This window comes from Trachinotus anak, unplaced genomic scaffold (assembly GCF_046630095.1).
Source record: "Trachinotus anak isolate AG129_WGS33_773 ecotype Australia unplaced genomic scaffold, CSIRO_AGI_Tana_v1 ptg000011l, whole genome shotgun sequence".
NCBI lineage: Eukaryota > Metazoa > Chordata > Actinopteri > Carangiformes > Carangidae > Trachinotus > Trachinotus anak.
This window is the reverse complement of record NW_027273862.1, coordinates 6,336,261-6,358,789: the sequence shown is the minus strand read 5'-3', so window position 1 is coordinate 6,358,789 and position 22,529 is coordinate 6,336,261. Positions and strand designations below refer to the sequence as shown.

The 22,529-nt window shown below is 39.1% G+C and overlaps 1 pseudogene; it reads left to right on the top strand.

Moving 5' to 3' along the window:
• The first annotated feature begins 132 nt into the window (after positions 1-132).
• LOC139628372 (xaa-Pro dipeptidase-like) lies at positions 133-18,880 on the top strand (annotated as a pseudogene).
• Positions 18,881-22,529: the final 3,649 nt, after the last annotated feature.

Genomic DNA, 22,529 nt, shown 5'->3' with positions numbered 1-22,529 from the left:
CAGCACTTTGTGCACGACTGTTGGAAAAACAACCTCAGGACATCCTCTCAATCTGTTTTCAATACAATTTCACGGCTGAAGCTAATATCTCCGAAAACAGTAAACGCAGCACGGTGGTACGTCAGCTGACCGGCGCCACATCAGCACCACAGCATCACAAAATCACGTCAGCATCCATGCATGACAGTCTGGACCTGAATCCACATGGCTGCAGCACAACCTGAGGTGACGCGTCTGTTTCCCCACTGGGAAATAATATGTGTATTTATTTCAATCAGAACATTTACAGAGATAATTTAGCGTTCAACTGTCAGAGCACAGCAGCACGTGGATGTCACTTCGCAAAACTCGCGATAATAATAAAGCAGTTGTCAGGCGGATATACCGTCACTACACTGTGTAATTAATGCCAACATATTTTCAACCTCACTTTCCCACGGATGTAGTGAACTTTCTCTTTATTAAAGTAAAAACTGGACATAGCACTTTTACAGCTGCGTTCAGCTTAGCTTAAAAAAAAAAACCAAAAACACCGGTGTAAGAATACCTGGAGCAGCTTTCATTGGCACATTCATTTCTACAGTACATGTACACTTCGCAATTTCATTTTTAAGGGGACTGTAATTATTGAGAATATTGGCTGAACCAGTGGTACCCAACAGTTTTGGGTTGGGGTCCCTCTTAAAAAAGGAAATGTCCACTTCTATGGTTGTGACCCATCATCACATGAGTTGTGGACAGTTGAACCAAAGGCTAATTTTATTTTACCTCTGTTTAATTTGAAAGCTCTATAGAGGCCAGAAGCAGTGAAACAATTGAATATTTCACAAGAAAATATGTGAGCCATAATTTAGAGATGTAGTTTTGTGTAACTGACTAGATTATGATTCTTGTTTTGTGACTCTTCAAATTCATAATTGACTCCTATCCCATTATACTCGTTCATTTATCAATAACTGTGCTATTTTCCAGTCCAGAAGTTCCAACATGTAATGAAATCCCCAGTCCACCTGCATAAAGGTTAAAATAAACATTAAAGACAACTTCCATCTATCTGGATTGGAAGTGTTAATGAAACACTTAGCATATACCAGTCATTGGACATCTGCCTTTCATCACAGTAAAAGCTGCTCGTGTTTAATGCTGAATCTGCCAACTCTGAATCACTGAGTTGAACTACTGGTGAATGACTGACTTTTATACATTAATAACTCAATTTATGTTTTATGTTTATAGTAATGATGTCTGTCTGACAGTGATAATAATGTCAAGCATCATCCCTTCACTTTAAAAAGTGTTCTATCCACTGCTGAAATAATTCAAAGCCAACAGTATAATTATGTATTTTGTTTTCTCAAGGCAATATGTAATAATTTTGTCTTGGTGTCAACATGACATTTGGTACATCAAACAGTGACTATGCTGCAATCATAAAATAATTATCTGTTGATCTCAACGGAACAAGTTTCATCATCTTGTGATCACAATACAGCCCAGACTGTCTTCTTGTGATCATTAGATAAAACTGCATAAGATAATCTGCTGTGATAATCATAAAAATGTCAGCCGTCAGCAGACATAAGGCAATCTCTGCCAGAGATCTTCTCCTCACCGATTGCAGAGAATAGGGCATGCGTTATGATACTATGTAATCCAATGCAACACTACTAGAGACCATACCTTCAAAAATGAACTTAGTTTAATAAATACCTAACTGACCCAGTGGGGATTGGGATTACAGTTCAGTACATGTTAGTCTCTACCTCCTTCAGTAATATAATTGACCACCTCACAACGGCCGATCTGTCCTCTCAGTTACACCTGTAAACTCAGTGAGTGATACAGAAATCCTTGAGCTATGAAATACTGCAAGGTTATGGATTAACCTTTGGTACTTTCCAGACTGAAGCAGATATGTTGTATTTGTTATCTTATCACTAAGGGCACATCCAGAAACCGTGACCTCTCAGTTACAAAGAGGTTGATCTCTCTACATCTATGTCTTAACTCAATCCAAAGTCTGTGGTTCACCCACCTCTTCAGGATCAGATCTACTGAACAAATCCTCAGGATTCCCTCCAGACTGAACCAAGAACATTACGCGTCTCTTCTCCCTGTTTAGCAGATACATGATTCTCCTGAATCTGTTCACAAAAGTTGCTATGAAAGCTTTAATTATCAATTTTCGCTTCCATAATTTTTAATAAAGAGGCTTTTCCTTTTTCAGAAAACTTGTGTTTGGCCCAATATTGTAGGGAATTTTTATTCTAATCATGGACAGGTTAAGCACATGTGAATCTACTGTGTGCCACCACCAAAACTTCCCACTATAACTGCTATATATATTTTTGTGAATATACTGTTTTGTTTCCACTATGTCATTTAACACAATTGGTTTTATATTTAAGTACTACATGAATAAATAAGGATGTCAGGAAATAGTTGAATAATGGTGAGACAGTGTGAGTCAGATTTATTTTATAGTAGGCTTGTGCGCCAGAGCCGGTCTCTTCATCCTACCAATCCCCTGTCTTCCTGTCCTTTCAGACCTGTCTACTGGCTGGGTAATGACACCCTGAGGGTGTCTGCTGCCCTTTTTGCCTAGAACCGTCAGCGACTGTGCAGAGGGCTAAAAGCCAAAGACGGAGTGGTGCCAAAGTCAGTTGTGGTGCTGCAGGGAGGAGAGCAGGAGCAGAGGTACTGCACGGACACCGACATCCTTTTCAGGCAGGTAGGTTGTCTTTAGCTGACTCTGGGATTGTTGCAAAACAAAGGCTGAGGTGGGGGCGAGGTCTTGCATGTATTAATTCATCCATCCATGGTCCATGTTGGTCCCAAACCATCAGTGAGTTAATGTCAGTGGGCCCATCTGCTCTCAGCCGGTTGTTTGTTGATCCCTAAAAACCTTTAGAGGGTATCCATCAAGGTGCTACAAAAACCTCACCTCACTTCTCTGAAAGTCAGTTCCCATTCTGAGCTTTTCTCTGTTAGTGTTAATTTCCTCAGTTCAGCCACGTTGCAGAGAAATCACTTGTGTCTATGATCTCATCCACCAAACCTTGTATCAGTAATTAGTTTTTAACAAATATCGGTGGGCACCTCAGTAAATCCAACTGGTCTGATAATAGACAGCATCTTATTTTTTCTCATGTAATAATCTGACCAGAATATGCTGCACTTGAGCTGACTATTATAATTTCTCTCACTAATGTTCTGGCTGATTGTTTCAATTCTGTAGGAGTCTTTCTTCCACTGGGCTTTTGGAGTAACTGAGCCTGACTGTTATGGGGCCATTGATGTGGACTCTGGGAAATCTATCCTTTTTGTTCCCAAACTGCCTGAAAGCTATGCCACTTGGATGGGAGAGTGAGTCACACTAATCCTCAAAGAGCTGTGGACATGGCCAGCAATCATCACAGGCTGGTCCAGAGCTGTGAGCTTGAACTTGAAGAAAAGGTTGACAGAGTCATGTGCTACACAAGTCATGTTAGTATTAAGTTAGTTCGTTAAAAAAATAATATTAATATGCAGCTAAAATCTCACATCACCCAAAACACCTCAGTGATGTGCTTGACTAGACTGATACAAAAGCCTGCTCTGCATTTCCAGCACACATGCTACACAGAGTAAATTGCTCATATAAAAGGTATTTTTTAGATTTATTTATTACTTGTTTTGGAAATTATTAATGCTTTTACAAAATGCCTGAAATTCCACCTAAAAATGACATGAAATTGTCAGACAAACAAGAATAATTTACACACTTGGCTGCTTTCTCTGAAAACTTGACAATAGGCTGGTTGCAGCACTTGGCTAATTTGTGCGAACAGGTTGTCGATAACAAGAGTTTGGACATGCAGTGTCCATCCACACTTCCTAGTGTTTGTGTGTAACTCAGTCAGTGAAACCACTGGACGTGAAGATGTGGAAGCAACCTCATGTCACATGTTTGCTCTTCCTTGATCTATAAACCTTAAAGAATCTTTTGTCATCTGATTTGTATAAACATTTTTTCACTCTGGAGTTAATTTAACAGCATATTTAATGTACTGACATCTTCATTAGTTTTTTTTTGTTCTTCGTCTGTTTTTGTCTTTTACTATGTTTATTGTACTTTTCTTCACCAGTTGTCTGCTCTGCGTCTGTCTGTTGCCAGGATCTTCCCTAAAGAGCACTTCACGGCAAAGTACGCTGTCGATGAGGTGCAATACACCTGTGACGTAAGTCGGTCTGTGCTGGTGTTGGTCTTTATAGCCTGTGTGTGTGTGTGTGTGTGTGTGTGAGAGACAGAGAGAGTGACCTTTTCCCTGTGCAGTAACTGAACCTTGATGTTAAGTCACCCAGCTATGAAGTTACAGGAAAGGACATCAGTGCCTCCATAGACTGTTTTAAAGGTGAAAGTCATCATTCTCTTCTTTGAACCTCCTGGATAAAAAAAAAAAAAAAAATTATATTGGTGGCACAAAAGGTACCAGATACACTTTGCACCGAGTATGGACCTGCATCCTTTATCTGCTCAACTAAACATTTTATTCAAAGTGATTAAAATAGAAATAAACATGCATGGAAATTTTTAATATACCTTCTGCAGCCTGTCTGCATTTTGCATGTGATTAAATGTCTGGGGAGTGTGTAAGAGGATGGAAAAGCTGTGGGGGTAGGTCATGACATCAACGGATGTTGTGTAAGAGAATGTAGACAGTATCTGTGCTCACACAAAGCTTGTGTAGCATTATACTGATGATGAAATTTGTTGGAACGATTTAGCAGCGTGCAAACCTCTGACACAGTTCAACCACCAAAACACCTCAGGGGAGTTTCATTTTGAATTTTATTTTAAATTTGCAGCTCCATCCTCTTTTTAGCCATCAAGTCTAAAAATACACACTCCTGTTCAGACTGTCTGTAATTGCATATTTTGAGACTTTGGGAAAACAGTCATGTATAGTAAGCGTTGACAGCAGATTCCCAGGGGAGCAATATTAGAGGGTTGACAGCTCGGGAGCTTTGTTGAAAATGTGCATGTTGACAACTCAAAATAATAAATTCAGACTATGATATAACAACTTTCACTGGCCAACAAATCATTTAGAAGTTTGCATCTGAAATAATCACATATAATTTCTATATTTACACTGTAACCCTGTGTTGACTTCTCCCGCTGGTATTTCAGGTATTTTTACACCTGCCTGAGGTGTTAGATTTCCTAATTAGTCACAGGTTGAGCTGCAGACTAACCGATCTGCAGTATAATAATAGAAAACATTCAGTCATATAATAGCTGCCTCTGCATTTGTTTATCTAATACTGTCGTCTAGTTAGACACAGAAACCAGCATGAGCATTCAGTTGGTAATGCTGCCTGCAGGAGGACCTAAGAGAATAATGTGCTTTGTTTTGGTTTTTTGCTATCTCAGAAGCTAATCATGAATATTTGAGTGTTTTTTTTCTATTTTTCAAACACTCAGAGAGAAGATGATGTTGCACACACTTTTCTCAGCACTACCCTGCTCAACATGTAAAAAGTTCACATTTTAGATTGCTTAAAAAAAAGAAAAAAATGTAAAGAGTTTTTTTAGTAATCTTTTTTAAGTATCTGGCAGCAATTTGCCCTCATGATTTAATTCTGGCAGAGTTTTCAAATCAATATTTTTGTATCTGTGACAATATCTTTGGAAAATTCAAAGTATGTGCAGCGATTGTGGCACTTGCCTTCAGACTCAACTACTGCAAACATGACCAAATCGTATGTGTCAGAGGGTTTAAAATGAAATAGATTTAAGACTTGATATCTTCAATCAAAACATAACAAGTGTTTTTTTTAATGCTTTGAAGTTAATCTCACGGTTAATTTTTTTTCCTGCTTTGCACAGACAATACAGTAAATGTTTTAGGAAGCCAGTTTTAATAATAAAGACAATGCTCCAACATCACCACAGCGTCTGTGAATACTGAGTCAAGGATCTGTTATCTGACATTTAGGCTGCCGGCAGAGGAGTAATAATGTCGCTTGAGCTTTGTCATTCAGCTTGCTGCTGAGTGCAGAGAGGCCATGAAGCCACAATGGCTCCTGTCAGAGTGACCTTTATCCTGCAGCCTGAGAGTAGAAGGAAACTGGTGCTGGTTGTTTCTGCGGCTCTGTTGTGTCTCAGTCTTCTAATTACTCCCTGTCGGCTTCCCTGCAGATTGTTGATGTCCTGTCCAACCTGAACCCAGCAGTACTCCTAACACTGGTATGCATCACTTATTCTTAGCTGATTACATCTTCTGATACATGAAATTACTTAATAGCAGATGACGGCACACAAGTGTGGTGTGGGAGTAATTTCCTGAACCCGTTTTTAGGGATGGCGGGCTGTAAAAGCTCCAGTCACCCTATGTTAGCTGCCAGCTTATTCACCATATCAAAAATAGAAGCACTGCAGCACCAAATATCTGACAACCTGAATCTTTAACAGTGTCAACCTAGAAAAACCTGATTATTATATTATATACTGCTAAAGATGCAGTGTGAGAATTCATGTAAACTCCTTTTCCTAATTCTACAGTTGTACAGTGGAATAACTCATCAGCATGAATATAAATCAACTTAGTGTACTGCATTGACGCTTGAATGCACTTGCTCATGATGTTTTTCTTTCCATGCAGCGAGGACAGAACACAGACAGTGGGAGCATCTGCCGAGAAGCCTCCTTTGAAGGAATTAGTCAGTGTGTTTAATTGGCATCAATTTGCATTAACATAATTATACTGTGTTTGTGGAGGCGATTGATTTATTTTTTTTCTTTTATAACCAAGGATACAACAGACTCATGCATACTGGATGTTGTTGATTAACCTGATTCTGAATATAATTAATTAAGCAGAGAATCTTGCTTTTGGTTGTTAGTTGTCAATTAATGGTAATGTTACTATTGTCCTTAGTCTTTGTTCTTTTTTTTAAAACTATGTGTATCACACAGTTTTATCTACTCTACACTCTGACCCTATCTGCTTTGAAAAACAAGTGTCATACTTATTTCAAAGGTCATATAACCATTTGCATCAAATTGCATTCATATTTATAATGCTACTGTTTCTTGTTATGTTTTTTTCCATCAGTTTCCAAGTAAACAACACCCTTTTGCACCCAGTCATTGTGGAATGGTAAGCAATTAAAATTTGTTTTATAATATTATCAACAAACCCAAGATACAAATAAAGACCATAGTCTCCCTCTCTGTTAATTTCCTAATTGTGTTTTTCAGATTCTTTTAATACAAAAACCTCAGTCAGGTAACCGTGTGTGTGCAATCAGAAGCATTGGCTTCTCTTTGACTTGTTTTTTTTTTTCCTCTTAGAGTCAGAAGCCAGTGCGCACGGATGTAATGGACTTCGTGCCTGCCTGGTTGTCCTTGGCATTAGTGTGCACCCTCCAGATGAATTGACATTTTGTGAAATAAGGAGGAATGTTTTGCAGGCACACCTCCTGGGGAGAAAGACTTGATAGATTGATTTAACTTTCATTAGTGTTGCTATTGGTTACCACTGCCTTGTGTTATTTGCTTGGTTCTATTATCGTAGAAATCCTTAATACTCTCCAGTATGTATTTCAATTCTAGCACTTTAAGGTGCATTTAAGGTTCTTCCCAAACACAAATAAATAAGCCAGCAAAAACCCTCACTTAGTCTTAAAGCTTAACTTTAAATCAAAGACCTTTACATTTTATTATGGTTTGAAACACTTTCATCAGCTCTACAACAGCAGATTATGAGACCATCTCCTTCTGGAATTGCAACAAATGACAGGTCTCTCTTTATATACCACGTTCCTGGGAATGATGGGGGAAGGTCTGCTAAACATCAGCAACTGAATTAGCAGTGTATATTTAAGAAATGCATTTCAAAAATGTCTCTGTTTCGGCCATCAAAGAACAAAAGCAGCATTCCTTTAGCCTGGTGTGTGAGCTGAATGAATTCTGTATGCTGCGTGGCTGTACAGTCTTCACACTGTGGATCGATAAACTGGCAGTGTAGCGATCAGAGAGGGAGAGAGCTGGTATCTCACTTCTTGTTGTTGTCTGTCTGCAGCCGTCTGATTAAGAATGATATGGAGCTGGAGGTCCTACGTTATACCATCAGGATTTCAAGTGAAGCCCATAAAATGGTGAGGTTCTTTTTTGTCAGACAGCGCACTAACATTGATAGTATTTTTAATTTCAAAACAATAAAAGAAAGCAATGGAGAGAATTTAAAGTTCAAAGCTTGAAATCAAACACCGAAAGTATCGAAGTGTATCAAGCAGCTTATTGAGTTTTAAACTTGTGCAAAGGATTCAAAGATGTCAGGATCCTAAGGCTATAAACTGTTTAAATGCTATTGATTTTAACTTTATGCAGTGGCTTAGAGGCACACAATTAACAGAGATAGCCTTTGACCAATAAGCTGTAACATTAAAGCATTATTTCACTTGTGCAAAGAATTTAATTTTATTACCACGAACAACCTTCAGGGATTGAGGAGCAGTTAACCTCACAAAAATCAGCCCTCTGAAATTACTGTTTTTCCTGATTGTGGAAAGATTGTGATGATTAGACTTAGTTTTCAGAGGTTTGTTTTTACATGTGTCCCCAAAGCCACCAATTTCAGCAGATTTTCAGTCATGACATCCTATAGATGTCTAGTAAAAACAGAAAATGTTCTTCCAATACAATGCACACATTACCCTGTGAGTTACCTGAGAGAGAGAAAGAGTGAAAGAGCGAGAGTACCAAAGAGCGAGCGTGTCTAGTTTTTATTTTCCTTGCCACTGTCGCCAAGTGCTTGCTCTCGGTGGGAATTGTTGGGTCTCTTTCTTATACTTTAAAGAGATGGTCTAGACCTCTTCCATTTGGAAAGAGCTTTGAGATAACTCCTGTTGTGATTTGGCGCTATATAAATAAACCTTGACTTAACTTGACATGGACTGATTCACCAAAAACACACATTTCAACAAAGGATCACCTTTTCACCCCCGTCTTAAATAATAAGACATCAGGAGCCAAATAAGCTGTAAACACCATGACTGCATATTTCCACCTTGGAACAGCAGTGAACAGTGCTTCAGCCACTGCCAGTTACACACCAACAAACAACATAAGCTAATAAAAGATGCTAACTATGTTTACCGTTCTGATACGTCTACTAGTTGCTGATTTTGTTGCACAACAAACTCCTCACTCTTCAAGAAACTCAACGATTTTCTTAAAATTTCCTCTTCTAACGACCTTGATACTCTCTGCCCTTTCATCTGTCAACCTGGCACAAGCATTGGTAGTGGGCGGGGTACAAGGCCTGAGCCAGAATTTCTCAGTGAGGAAGTAAGAGTAGATGTACTTCCTGCCCCAGTTTTCCATTTTTTTTTTTCACCTGTTATGTGGGAAAACTATGTTGACCAAAATATGAATTATTTTGCATAGAGTATTTAACATACATATCAGGAGAGGAACTTTAAGAGACTGGTAGCAAAACACAAAAATAGACTAATTTGGACAGTAATTTAATATATTTGTTTTTATATATTTTGAACAGCTGTTAGTTACACTCACTTCCCTTTGCCATATTAGAAGAACCAGGAAATATCCCTACACTGCATTGTGATGCTGTTGACATCCATAGAAGTATTTGATGGGCTTGAGTGTGTGATGATTAAAAAATGAGAACTGAATGAATTCTTAAAAAGCATGCAGTCAGAAAACAGGCAGTGAATCCTATTGCTGATCTCTGTTGTGCTGAAATTGGTTAGTTACCTTTTTCTGACTTTTTTTTCCCAGCCTGTTCCATCACTACTGCTACACTAAAGGAGGGATGCGCCACACCTCATACACTTGTATCTGTGGAACGTAAGGCTTCTTTGATTAATTCTTCACCTGTTTTATTTACTTGACTTAGTTTCTTACTGTAATTGTTTTCGAAATTGTCTTACTTAATTGATTAATTACACACCAATTATAATGAGAATGTGGTCATCGATGGAAAAACGGTGGCTTTAAGGTTAGAAGTCACCAATATCTTGAGACCAGACACCTTCAAATACTGTCCTCACTGAAAAGAAACAAAAAATATTAGAAACAACACAATGCAGAATATCCTTTAAGCCTTTGTGGGACTCCAGTACCCTCAAGGATTTGAGCACAAATCAGAGTTTAGGAAGCAGAGGAAGAGGCACTCTGTAACACCGCTGAGTCCCGGGTGTCTTGTCGGCAGAAACAAACCATGTTCGCCAAAACAGTACATCACCTTCCTGTTGAAGGGTTGTTGCCAACTAGCAGCATCACTATGGATGAAGAATTTTGAGACATTGTTGTTAATCATGCTCTGGCCTTTTGTATTAAAGGCCATGTGTAATGAGCACCTCCGGGCACCTCCGGGTGTTTGTTGTCAAGGATGCATGTTATTTTCTGTTCAAATTAAAATGAAGGCGGACGCTATCCTGAAATACCCTATTCAGTTTAACTTGTTGTGACAGTAGCTTTATACAAGGCACACCATTCAATGCAGTTACCACCTCGTAGTGCAGTTGTTATTCATATGTGATGATACTATTTATGTGGTTTTCATTCATGCATTGTGTGTTGAACGCCAGGGGCAACAATTGCTCTGTCATCTACTATGGCCATCCTGGGGCTCCCAATGACAAGACAATTGTGGATGGGGACATGTGGTGAGTAGCTTTCAATAGTTTTTAACTGTCAGCAGTTTTTAGATGCAACCACATCTTGGTGTTGGCATGTAACACACTCATAAAACCCTACAGATCCTCCTAAAGCAGGAGCTACTGTGTCATTGTCAGACCATTTCTCCACATGCCAAACTCCACTGCCTCTGTGAAATGCTTCTTTGGTTAAGTGTCTCCCAAATGGATGTTACTGTTCTGCTGAAGCTGTGCTGTTCAGTGTTGTTGCTATTTGTGTACATTTGTTTCACTGTAAACAACTCAAAAACATTTTAGACACAAACCCCAAGCACTTTGGAAATGCATTTGATTGAATCAGTGCTGATATTTTTGTCCCCTGCAGTCTGTTTGACATGGGAGGAGAGTACTACTGCTACACATCAGACATCACCTGCTCCTTCCCAGCCAACGGCTGGTTCACCCCTGACCAGAGGGCCATCTAGGAGGCTGTCCTCAAGTCCTCCCGAGCCGTCTTGGCTGCCATCAAACCAGGTTATCGTCTTGTAGTCAGGTTGACTAATTGAGTACACGTTACAGACCTACAAAAAAGTAAAGTGAGGAAAAGCACTGAAAAGTTAACTTCTACCAGCACAGGGTTAACTTTTCATTGTTTTGTTACATTTTGTCCTGATCTTTTTTGTTTTTGTATGAGTCACAGTAAACCACAGTGGTGACATTTGACTTGAAGAGTCCTTCAACTGGTTAAATTTCCAAGGATTTCAATTTTCTGTTCGTCATTAACAAAGTTGTTTGTGTTGAAGGTGTGAAGTGGACTGACATGCACCGCCTGGCTGACCGGGTTCACCTGGAGGAGCTGGTGAAGATCGGCATCCTGACTGGCAGCGTAGAGGACATGATGAAAGTCCACATGGGCTCCATCTTCATGCCCCACGGCTTGGGACACCTGCTGGGCATTGATGTGCACGATGTGGGAGGCTACCCTGAGGTAAGAACAGAAGACTTAAATTCTAAGATTGCTAACATCACAACCATCCAGCAGACAGAAGAAGAAGAAAGTGCACTTCCTGTTTCTCCAGTATTGATGTGTCATCAATAATAGAGTGGCCCTCGGTGAAGAAGTGAGAGTGGAACAAAAAGAGGCCAAGCTGCAGGAACAAGTTCAGGATGAGGGCAGGAGAGAGGGGACAGTCACATGCTGTCTGAACTCTGAACACAGACGATGTCAGGTTTTGTACAGTTATGCACTTCAGATTTCTTCACATAGAGGCAGTTAACCCACAGTCAGTGGGTCAGTGTTGTAACGTTCCCTGCAGCAACCTGATGGGTGGAGTTTGCTCGTCAGCAGGATTCAGCTCACCTGGACGACTGCGCTGTATAAGATGGCGGCAGTCAGCCCCTCTCTCCCCCATGGCTTTCACCCCGTTTGATTTTGTTGTATTTTGGGTATCTTTAGATGAGTACTGTGAGGCAGGACATCGCTGAATATTAATAGTGATCAGTTTCTGCAAATACATGACAAACAATACTGTTGGCTATTTTCAGTAAGACTGACATTACTTTATCATTGTATCCATAATAATAGATATAATGGCAAGTGGCAGTTATTGGGGTCCAAGCAGCTCAAGAGTTTTTTTTAATACCATATGCATGAATTGCTATTGAATTTTTGCTGATCAGAATCAGAATCAGAATCAGAATCAGAATCAGTTTTATTGCCAAGTATGTTTTCACATACAAGGAATTTTTTCTGGTGATTGGTGCAATTGATCAGCAACAGTGGGGCTCTCTAGCCTTGTTGATGAGGCTAATAGCAGATGGGAAGAAGCTATTTTTCTGGCGAGAGGTTTTGGTCCTGAAGGACCGCAGCCTCCTGCCAGAGGGGAGTGTCTCAAAGAGTTTGTGTCCAGGGTGGGAGGAGTCAGCTACAATCTTCCCTGCACGCCTCAGAGTCCTTGAGGCGTACAGGTCCTGGAGGGACGGAAGATTGCAGCCAATCACCTTCTCAGCAGAGTGGATGATACGCTGCAGTCTGTTATTGTCCCTCTCCGTGGCAGCAGCGTACCAGATGGTGATGGAGGAGGTGAGGATGGACTCAATGATGGAGGTGTAGAAGTTCACCATCATAGTCCTTGGCAGGTTGAACTTCTTCAATTGCCTCAGGAAATACATCCTCTGCTGAGCTTTTTTGATGAGGGAGCTGATGTTCAGCTCCCATTTGAGATCCTGTGTGATGGTGGTTCCCAAGAAGCGAAAATGCTCCACGGTAGCCACGGGGGAGTCGCACAGGGTGATGGGGGTGGGTGGGGCTGGGCTCTTCCTGAAGTCCACTATCATTTCCACTGTCTTCAGAGCGTTTAGCTCTAGGTTGTTCTGCCTGCACCAGGTCACCAGACGCTCAGTCTCCCACCTGTAGGCAGATTCATCGCCATCAGAGATGAGTCCAATGAGAGTGGTGTCGTCTGCAAACTTCAGGAGTTTGACAGACTGATGGCTGGAGGTGCAGGTGTTGGTGTACAGGGAGAAGAGCAGAGGAGAAAGAACGCAGCCTTGCGGGGATCCAGTGCTGATGGTCTGGGAGTCAGACACGTGCTTTCCTAGCTTCACGTGCTGCCTCCTGTCAGACAGGAAGTCGGTGATCCACCTGCAGGTGGAGTCAGGCACGCTCAGCTGGGAGAGCTTGTCCTGCAGCAGAGCCGGGATGATGGTGTTGAAGGCAGAGCTGAAGTCCACAAACAGGATCCTGGCATAGGTCCCTGAGGAGTCCAGGTGATTGTGCCTCCGGGGAACCAAGTGCTACACACACCTTCACACAAGTTGAGACAATGATATAACAGGTGCAAAACTTTGGTATTTTTGTCTGTTTAACCTTAAAAAACTCTAAACAGCCAAAATGTTGGTGTGAAAGTCCTGAAAAAATTCACATATCATTCTAAAAATAACAGAGAATGTGCATAGGTTCTGCTAACGCTCTAACTGCCCACTCAGGCATGGAGACCTAATAATAATAATAAGAAGAAGAAAAACGAAAACAACTTTACTGTGTAGCTTGGGTTCAACAAAATGTATAGGGGGTGGAGCGCATCAATGAGCCTGGACTGAGGAATCTTCTGATGGGCCACCTGGTGCAGGAGAGGATGGTCCTCACCGTGGAGCCTGGCATGTACTTCATCAACCACTTGCTGGACCAGGCCCTGGCCGACCCTACACAGAGCTGCTTCATCAACAACCAAGTGCTGGCTCACTTCCGCGGCTTTGGAGGGGTCAGTCTGCCGATACCAATTTTTTGGTTATGTTTGTTGGATTCAACAGATTAGTGGTCAAGTGTTTTTTAAGAACTAATTCAGTTCAGGGTCATGGTGATGTCATGCTCTTGTGAATGTGATATACTGCTGGATTTAGGGAAAGTCTTGGAATATCATGGAAATTTTAAGCTGTATTTCAAACATGGTGAAATCAGAGAATTTGAATCCTAAAGAGACGTTGACTTTTCAGTGACTGATCCAGCTTATATTCAGCAAATGAGGTCATTTTTGCATCAACTGTTTTTGCCTTTCAACATCTCCCCCTTATATTCTAACATGTTTAACTGACTACTGTTTCACTAATATGTGCAGGTTTGCATTGAGGATGACATCGCAGTGACAGCGGATGGTATAGAGCAGCTGACCTGCGTCCCTCGCACTGTAGAGGAGATTGAGGCTTTCATGGCTGACTCTGGAAAAACCTTCAGCCCATAGGCGTTGGAAACCTTTAAAGGGATGTCGTCAAAAAGCAGGTCAGCAGGTTGGATTATGTGTTGGAAAAAAGGTATTTATTACAAAAATGATAACATAGAGGGAAAATGAACCCCAGGAAATTCAACAAAATGATAACCTAAGACATAAAAAGCATAAACACTACAGCCTCACAGCAGGCCACCGCCTACTCTCCTCCCTATTGACCACTAAAGGGCATTTTACCTTCTCCCTCTCACCTAACTGGAACATACCACCTACCCAGGTGAGAGTGTGGGTGAACTACACACACAAACACAAGCACAGAGAACACACTCCATTCTGTTACTGCTGACAATAACAATCTACTATAAGCACACAAGTTATTCATAAGTGCACAACGTTTAACCAAATGTCATTTCCTACAGAACAGTTTTACCTATCTCCCTACATCCTAACAATGTCCAGTCCAGCACTACTAAGAGAACTTGTTGGCTCCCTCCCTGATTGAGCAGCTGATCTAACCCCACTAACCCAGACAGAATAACTGAAAATATACAAGGTGGGCTGACTAATAAAAAAACACAAAACTGTGATAATGTGAGGGAACAGGGCCTAATGAGAAGGGAATGGAGCCTTTACTCAATCTCTTTAAGATGGTGCAGCATTAAATCAACATGTACTGTATATTACTATGAGAAGTGGAACTTAAAAATTCTTTTTATTCTAATATAGCATTTGCACTTGACTTAAAGCAGACACATCATGTCCTCATCCTCTGATGTTAAACTGAATCAGTTTAAGAATCACACAAGGAAAAGCTTCTGTAAAGTGTACAAATAGTGATGTTTTATATTTCAGATAATCTCATTAGCACTCCTCATGACAATCAGTCTTTGGTCCCTTAAAAATGTTTCTGACTCTGGTATTTTACTCTGACTAGGAAGTGTGCTTCTCATTTCACCTTGTAGTACTTGCTGATGGTGACAGTTTATAAAATCTCTCACTCACATTCTTTCTGAAATGGGTCTATAGACATCTGATCTGTCCACAGAAAAACCTTAAAACCATGTGTTACATTCAGTAAGGGTATGCTTTCATTCATTCATCTGCCCATTAGTAATCCTCAGGTGGTCTGAGGCCAGGGGTGAGTTAAAGTCCTTTCAGCAGGTTACGGGCCCAATGAAAACGACCTGGTGGATTCTGTTGAGTTTCCTAAAAACCTCACCTGGCTTCTCCAAAAGTGTACGAGCAGTGCACTGTTAATCTCCTCATTCACAAATATGTAGTTTAGCCAGAAAGCACTTTTGCTCATGGTTTCAGTTTTTTGACACTCTCACCTAAGCTTGTGACAATAATTGTTTTTTAACAAAAATCAGTGGGCACATTAAAAGTTTTGTTTTTCAGCTGATAAGGGACAGTATTTTATTTTTTCTAATGTAAGATGTCATGGAGATATCTTGTACTGTCAAGCTGCCCCATCAACACGCAGTTAAACCCTGTGTGTCATGGTGCACTACACTTTATCACAAATGACAAATGACCGAACTTATCACTGTTCTCTGTATCACACCATGGGTTTGACCTCCTTACAGTCAAGAAGAAACAGCCATCTCGTGTTATTCTTTTATAAAGCTCTACTGTCAGAGCTTCCAAACTACCTCACATCTCTTCTCTCATTTAAAACCAGTATCCACACAACACGATCCACTAACTACTTGACCCTCAATATCCCTCACGTTTGCACAAACATTGGCAGAACTGGGTTCAGGTCCTAAGCATAATTTAAATGGAATTAACTGCAAACTCCCCTCAAACTAGACTCGTACATTTCCCTTGGAGATTTTAAAGCTTTGTCATTTGTTGTAATTTATGATATCTGTAATTGTTAATTATTTGTTTCTTGTATTGTGTAGTTGTGTTGTCCTTGTTGATTCTGTCCTGTGACTGATTGTTGTTCTCAGGTCTCTCTAGAGAAAGAGGTCTTAGTCTCAATGAGATTGCCTGATTAAATACAGATTAAATAAAAAAATAAAAAAATATTATAATAATAATCTGACTAGGATATGCTGCATTATAATGTCCTCCACTAATGTTTGTTTTAATTCAGGAGTCTTTCTTCCACTAGGTTTTTATGAGCAACTCAGCCTGACCATTATGGAACCATTGAAATCCATCCTGTTTGTTCCTGAACTGCCTGAGATCTATGCCATTTGGGTGGGGGAGTGAGTCACATTAATCCTCTAAGACCTGTGGGCACGCTGTCTGGTCCAGAGATGTGAGCTCTAACTTGAAGAAAGGTTTGACAAAGTCATGGCCTCCACCTATAAATCATGTACACGCAATAGATCAGTATGTATGGTTTTGCAAATCACCTCAGTGATGCTAAAGTTTGTTTGTTTTTCTTTCTCTGATCTTTTACGATCATCTGTTATGATCAAAAAGATTTTGATCATCTGTCATCTGTTATGTTTTTAACCAGGCACTATTATCAATTGTACTTTAATTTACTAGGTCTGCAAAAATGATGGAGTCAGGTAGAGGGATCAATATTAGGTTTGTACCAGGACCTTTTACTGTAGAAGAGTTAATCTGTTTTACTCTACTTGCATCTGTCCAGCTACACATTATGAAGCACTTTCAGCCAAATATATTTGTCACCCTGAGTCATTCAAACTCGTATCATATGATCACATAAAGAAACCAGTTGCTGGTGTTCAGCATTCACCTGGCAGTGCTGCCTATAAAGCTAGTTAAAAAATATTTATTTTTTAAATCAAACCAAGTTATGAATATTTGAGCAGTCTCCTTTTTTTTAAATACTCAGACATGGAAGTTATTGTTGCACACACTTCTCTTGGCATTGCCCTGCTTAACACGCAAACAGTTCACCTTTATATTGTTGAATGTAGCAGTTTGTGGAGACATGAAATGTGAGCAGTATGTTCTTCATTCTTTTAAAATAGTGGTGTTTATCTTGATTATTTATTGTTGACCCAGTTTGCCTCAAATTGATATTCTTGGGTCTATGATGATATTTCAAGAAAATTCTATGAATGTGCAGTGAGTTGCCTTCTCTTATATGGCTGCATGTAAGCTCTTTAACTGGTTTTAGTGTTGATTGAAGCAGCCTCTTTTTTTACAGGCAGAAGTTATTTTTGCAGCTAATGGACTCAGTGTATCACAGTTTGGCAGAGAGTGATAATCTCATAACTGCTTTTAAGTAATTTCAGCAGTGACCATTTCAGTATCTAATCATTTCAGTCATGGCAGTTATTCCAAAGAGGCCACAAAGCCACAATGGCTCCCATCAGTGACCTTTATTCTGCAGCCTGAGAGTAGAAGGAAACTGGTGCTTGTTGTTTCTACTGCACTGCTGTGTGTCTCAGTCTTCTAACTACTCCCTCTCTCCGCCCCTGCTGATTGTTGACGTCCTGTCCAACCTAAGAACAGCAGTGCTCCTAACACTAATATTTTGCTTTTTTCCCTGCATTTAGGCAATTGCTAGCTTTATCCATTAGTGTAATGCTGTGGTTAGGACTGTGTATCACTTGTGGTGTCTCTGAATACAACAAGTGAAATAAAATTATTTTATATTAGATGTTTGTGATAATCTGAGGCCCGACCTGCCAGAGCTTCCATTTCAGTAAATGGATTTGATTATCAGCCTGGACGTACACTTATTTGATGCACTGCATTGCCATTTGGAAGCACTTGTCATGTCATTTCACTTTTGTGTTTCTTTTCACGGAGTGAGGACCAACCATAGACAGAGGCATCTGCCATGAAACCCCCTTTGAAGGAATTAGACAGTTTGTTTAATTGGAGTCAATTTGCTTTACATGATTAGACTCTGATACATACTGATTGTTTCTCATTAATTCAATTCTGAATATAATTAAGCAAAGAATCTTACTTCTGCATGTTAGTTAATGTAATGTTACAGTTGTTCTCAGCAATGGTCTTTGTGCTTAACCACGTATATTACAGCCTTTTATTATACACTGTGACCCTAACCCTTACTTTACAAAATCTTATTTATTCTAAAGGATAGTGTGTTTGTTTATCAGTTTCCAATTAACAGCACTTAAGCCCACTTATTGTGGAATGGTAAATACTTTTTTTTTTTTTTTATCAGAAATATATTTGAAAAAGCCCACTCACGATGAGAATAAAGACAATAGTACCCTCCTCAGTTTCCTAAAATTTTCTTCAAACTCTCACAAACCTTTGTTACTACAGCTGTCCTGTCGTTTAATGGTCCCATTAAGAAACTGGGGCTTTTCTTTCTTGGAGTCAGAAGCCAGTCTGCACCTTGACTCCACCACTGGGTAACTATGGGAGAGAACACACACTGGGTTGGTTTGATCCAAGTGCTGAGTTTTACCGTTTAACCCAGAATGCTGTGTCATTCATTTGACCCAACCTGGTGAGTGAAATTAACTCTATTTCTGAGTTACACATTATTCACATGCTGGGTTATTTCTTGTCTCATTGCCTTGATACTTCTATATGTTGTAATAATAAAACTAATTATAATTATTATTATTATTAATGTTGTTGTTGTTAACAACTACTGTAAACTAACTACTACTACTACTACAAACTACTGTAATAACAATAAAAAATAACAATATAGCTGCTATATTGGTCATTTATTGTCATATCTGGGTAATACAACATTTTACATAACATTAGATACTAACTTTGGCCACAATAAATCAAATGGTCAGATAAAATAAAAAAATGTCATTAACATTAGCTGGTCATTTGGCTATCAAAGTGCTAATAAGATAAAAGGATAAAGTCCATGTTACATTAGTTGCTAAATTTGGCTTTGGTTATTTTCAATAACCCTAACCCTCTGCATGTAAAATGGAAATGTGTCAATGACTTCAGCTGCAAGGTTTGGTCATGAAACAAACATCCTATTAAAATGAAAATGATTCAGTAACTTTAGCTGCTAAGTTTGGCCTCTAACAATCTAATGTCAAGTGAAAACAAAAACATTAACATTTGGCCAATGTAAATCCAATGTTAAGATGAAATAAAAATCATTAATGTTATCATTTGCTCATCAAAGTGCTCATAAGATAAAAGTCAATGTCACATTCACTGCTAAGTTTGGACATGAAACATATTTCCTGTAAAATGAAAAGATTTCAATAACTTAAGCTGCTATGTTTGGCTATCTAATGAAAGTGAAAACAAAAACATTAACAGTAGGTGCTAATTCTGGCCGTCACAAATTAAATATTGATTTAAAATAAACATTTAACAGTTACGCTACCCTCCAGCGTCACCTGCAAAAAGGTAAACAGTATGGTGAATTTAAAATAAAATAATTCAAAACTGAATGCAACATGATAAAATGTCAGTTACCTTAGCTGCTATATTTGCCATAATTTTCATATCCAGGTAAGATAATGTTCAATAACAATAGCTGCTAACTTTGGCCACCAGAATTCCAGTGTTTACATAAACTAAAACTTGTCATGAGTTTGTCATTTAGTAATCAAAGTTCTAATGAGAAGATAAAAGGATAAGGTCCATGTAAGTTTGGTCATGAAACAAATTTCCTGATAAAATTAAGAGATTTCAATAACTTTAGTTGCTTGGTTTGGCAAATTTGGTGGAAAATACATGGTTCTACCATGTATGGGTGCTGCGGGCTACAACTCTTGTTACGATCAGTCACCCGCCCTGGTTTCCTGGCTGCTCAGGAGCTGCAGGGAAGCAGAGAAGCACTTCCAATTCACTAAGCCTCATCTCCACTACAACAAATAAACTACCTCCATTACATGTATGATTATTATGAAAGGTGGCAGAGGAAAACACAGAGCAAAAGAGCAGTAGAATGGCAGGGAGAGAGAGAGAGAAATCTGCTGCTAACCTAAAGAAAGCAGATCTGAATTAGGGCTGCAGTTAGCAATTATTTTGGTAATTGGATAAGAACTATTTTCGTCTTATTAAAGAATAAAACATAAGAAAACAATAGAATATGGAAAAATATATAGAAAATATAAAAAATAGAAATGATAAAAATTCCAAAATTTGGAATTAGATTTTTAAAGAAAATTCAACATTTTTATTGCTTAAATTGCTACATTATTATCAGTCAAAACTAAACCCAGCTAAGTCTTTCTCTCCTGCGTCTGTGTGTGTGCTCTGTGTGCATGTGATGACAACACTCTTTAAAGAAAGGAAAACTCGTCTGGCAGTGTAAAAGGAGACAATAGCCTTTTCTAGCAGGTGTACTCGCATTTAAAAGTACCCTCTTATAACTGCTAATTTTGATTCGAAGGCTGAAAAATCTCCAGAGCAGCGCTGTCGCTGCCTTCTGCCATGTTCTGACTGACACAAAAGAAACTTAAGTTGCTTGCCACGCATGTTGATGCTACAGAACCTAACAGGAGTTAAATTAACAATAGTAATTAACCATGGTAATCGGCCATTGTTATGGTTACTATCTAGCCGTCATATGGATTAGAGGCTTTGATGCAAAGAATTTGCCTCAATGACTTTTGATGTTTCTCCAGGAATAGTTCCAACCCTAATCTGAAAAGTACATACAGAAATGCCAGCAACCGGAAATGATACAATATGCTCACTGCAGCACAGCAATAATAACCATGTTAAGTAAAAGTTTCTGCCAACTGAAATGCTGGAGGTGTTTTAATTTGAAACAGGTACAGAAAGTGTTGAGTTTGCATTAACACGTAATCCAGTAACTTTGACACAGCAAACAGGAGCGACTGAAAAGGAGGCTTTATACAAAAAGACAGGTGTGATCATTAGTCATACGAAATAAAGACCTGTCTCTAATAAAGGTTTGTTACCTTCTGCAGTTGAGGTAAATTAAGGCCCCAATCACTTTGAGGAAGTACAGTACAGACGTTGAAAACTATTGTGGATCCCATGAGACTGAGTGCTTTATGAGAGACAAAATTATATTCTGTCGCTTCTAACTCTCTCTTTGAGTGATCATTTTACAAGTAAATATAGCCAAAATTATAGCACAGTCTTAGTCTTTAATTTATCTGTATGAGTTGTCAAAAGACATCACGGTTATAATATCTGGATTTTTGCAGAGCAGCCACTTGGAAGTGGCTAAGTGCTGGCTAACTGCTCATTATGACTACTACAATAGACATAATGAGCCTTGTTTCCATTGTCTGACAACAGAAACAGAAAAACATGTAAATGAGCACAGCTGTATCGGAATTTGCCTCTATTACAATACTGTAAATATGAGCACAGAGAGTAGGAGAGAAGCAAACAGATAAAGGGCTGAAACCAACTGACACTGGGCAGAATGCAAATATAACACCATGATGTCAGTTTTTTACAGCAGTGCTACAGCATTGTTCAATTATGTCCTCAATTTTGCGGTCCAGTCATATTTTAGCTTTTGACCTAGTCTTACATCCTTTTTACATCACTGCTCTTTGTTGGTAGCTATTGATGGCAGGTAACATACCAATGTAACTGTTTAATTTCATTTCAATATAGAATTTGTAATGATGTGTACTAGCAACCAATGATACTGCCACATTTTCCTTTTCCCTTGACATTAGATTGTTGGAGGCCAAATAGCAGCTAAGAGTTATAATATGTAACTTTTCCACATTCAAATGTCTACAAATGACTACACCTATGTTATATGTGTTTTTGAGTTATGTACTTACATTATCCCAAATATTTCTAGCAATTCCCAAACCAGAGAAGTAGTGATTTTAATCATTGTAATGCTCTGTTTCATTGGTCACCTGTCAATGATGTCATATGCCCTGTGCGCATGCATCAGCATCATGGATACACTGAATGTTTTTCAATAAAGATTTTTTTTTTTTTTTAAATCAGCATCTTACTTTCTGTCTATATCTACAGCTGTCTGCTTGACACTGATATGGAGCTAGAGATTCCAGTGAATCTCACAAAATGGTAACATCCTTCTCAGATAGACAGAATATCTGCAAGGATTCTCTTACTGGTATATTTCAGATTCTCCTCCAACTACACAAGAAGAAAAAACAGAAAGGTTTCCGAATACATAGCCTAATAATTTCTCAAATGTTGAAACTCTAATGAAATACTGTAAATGAACTGAATTGCATATGGTACTTCATAAGCTGTGTATAGTATTCTCAGATGTTCATGCAT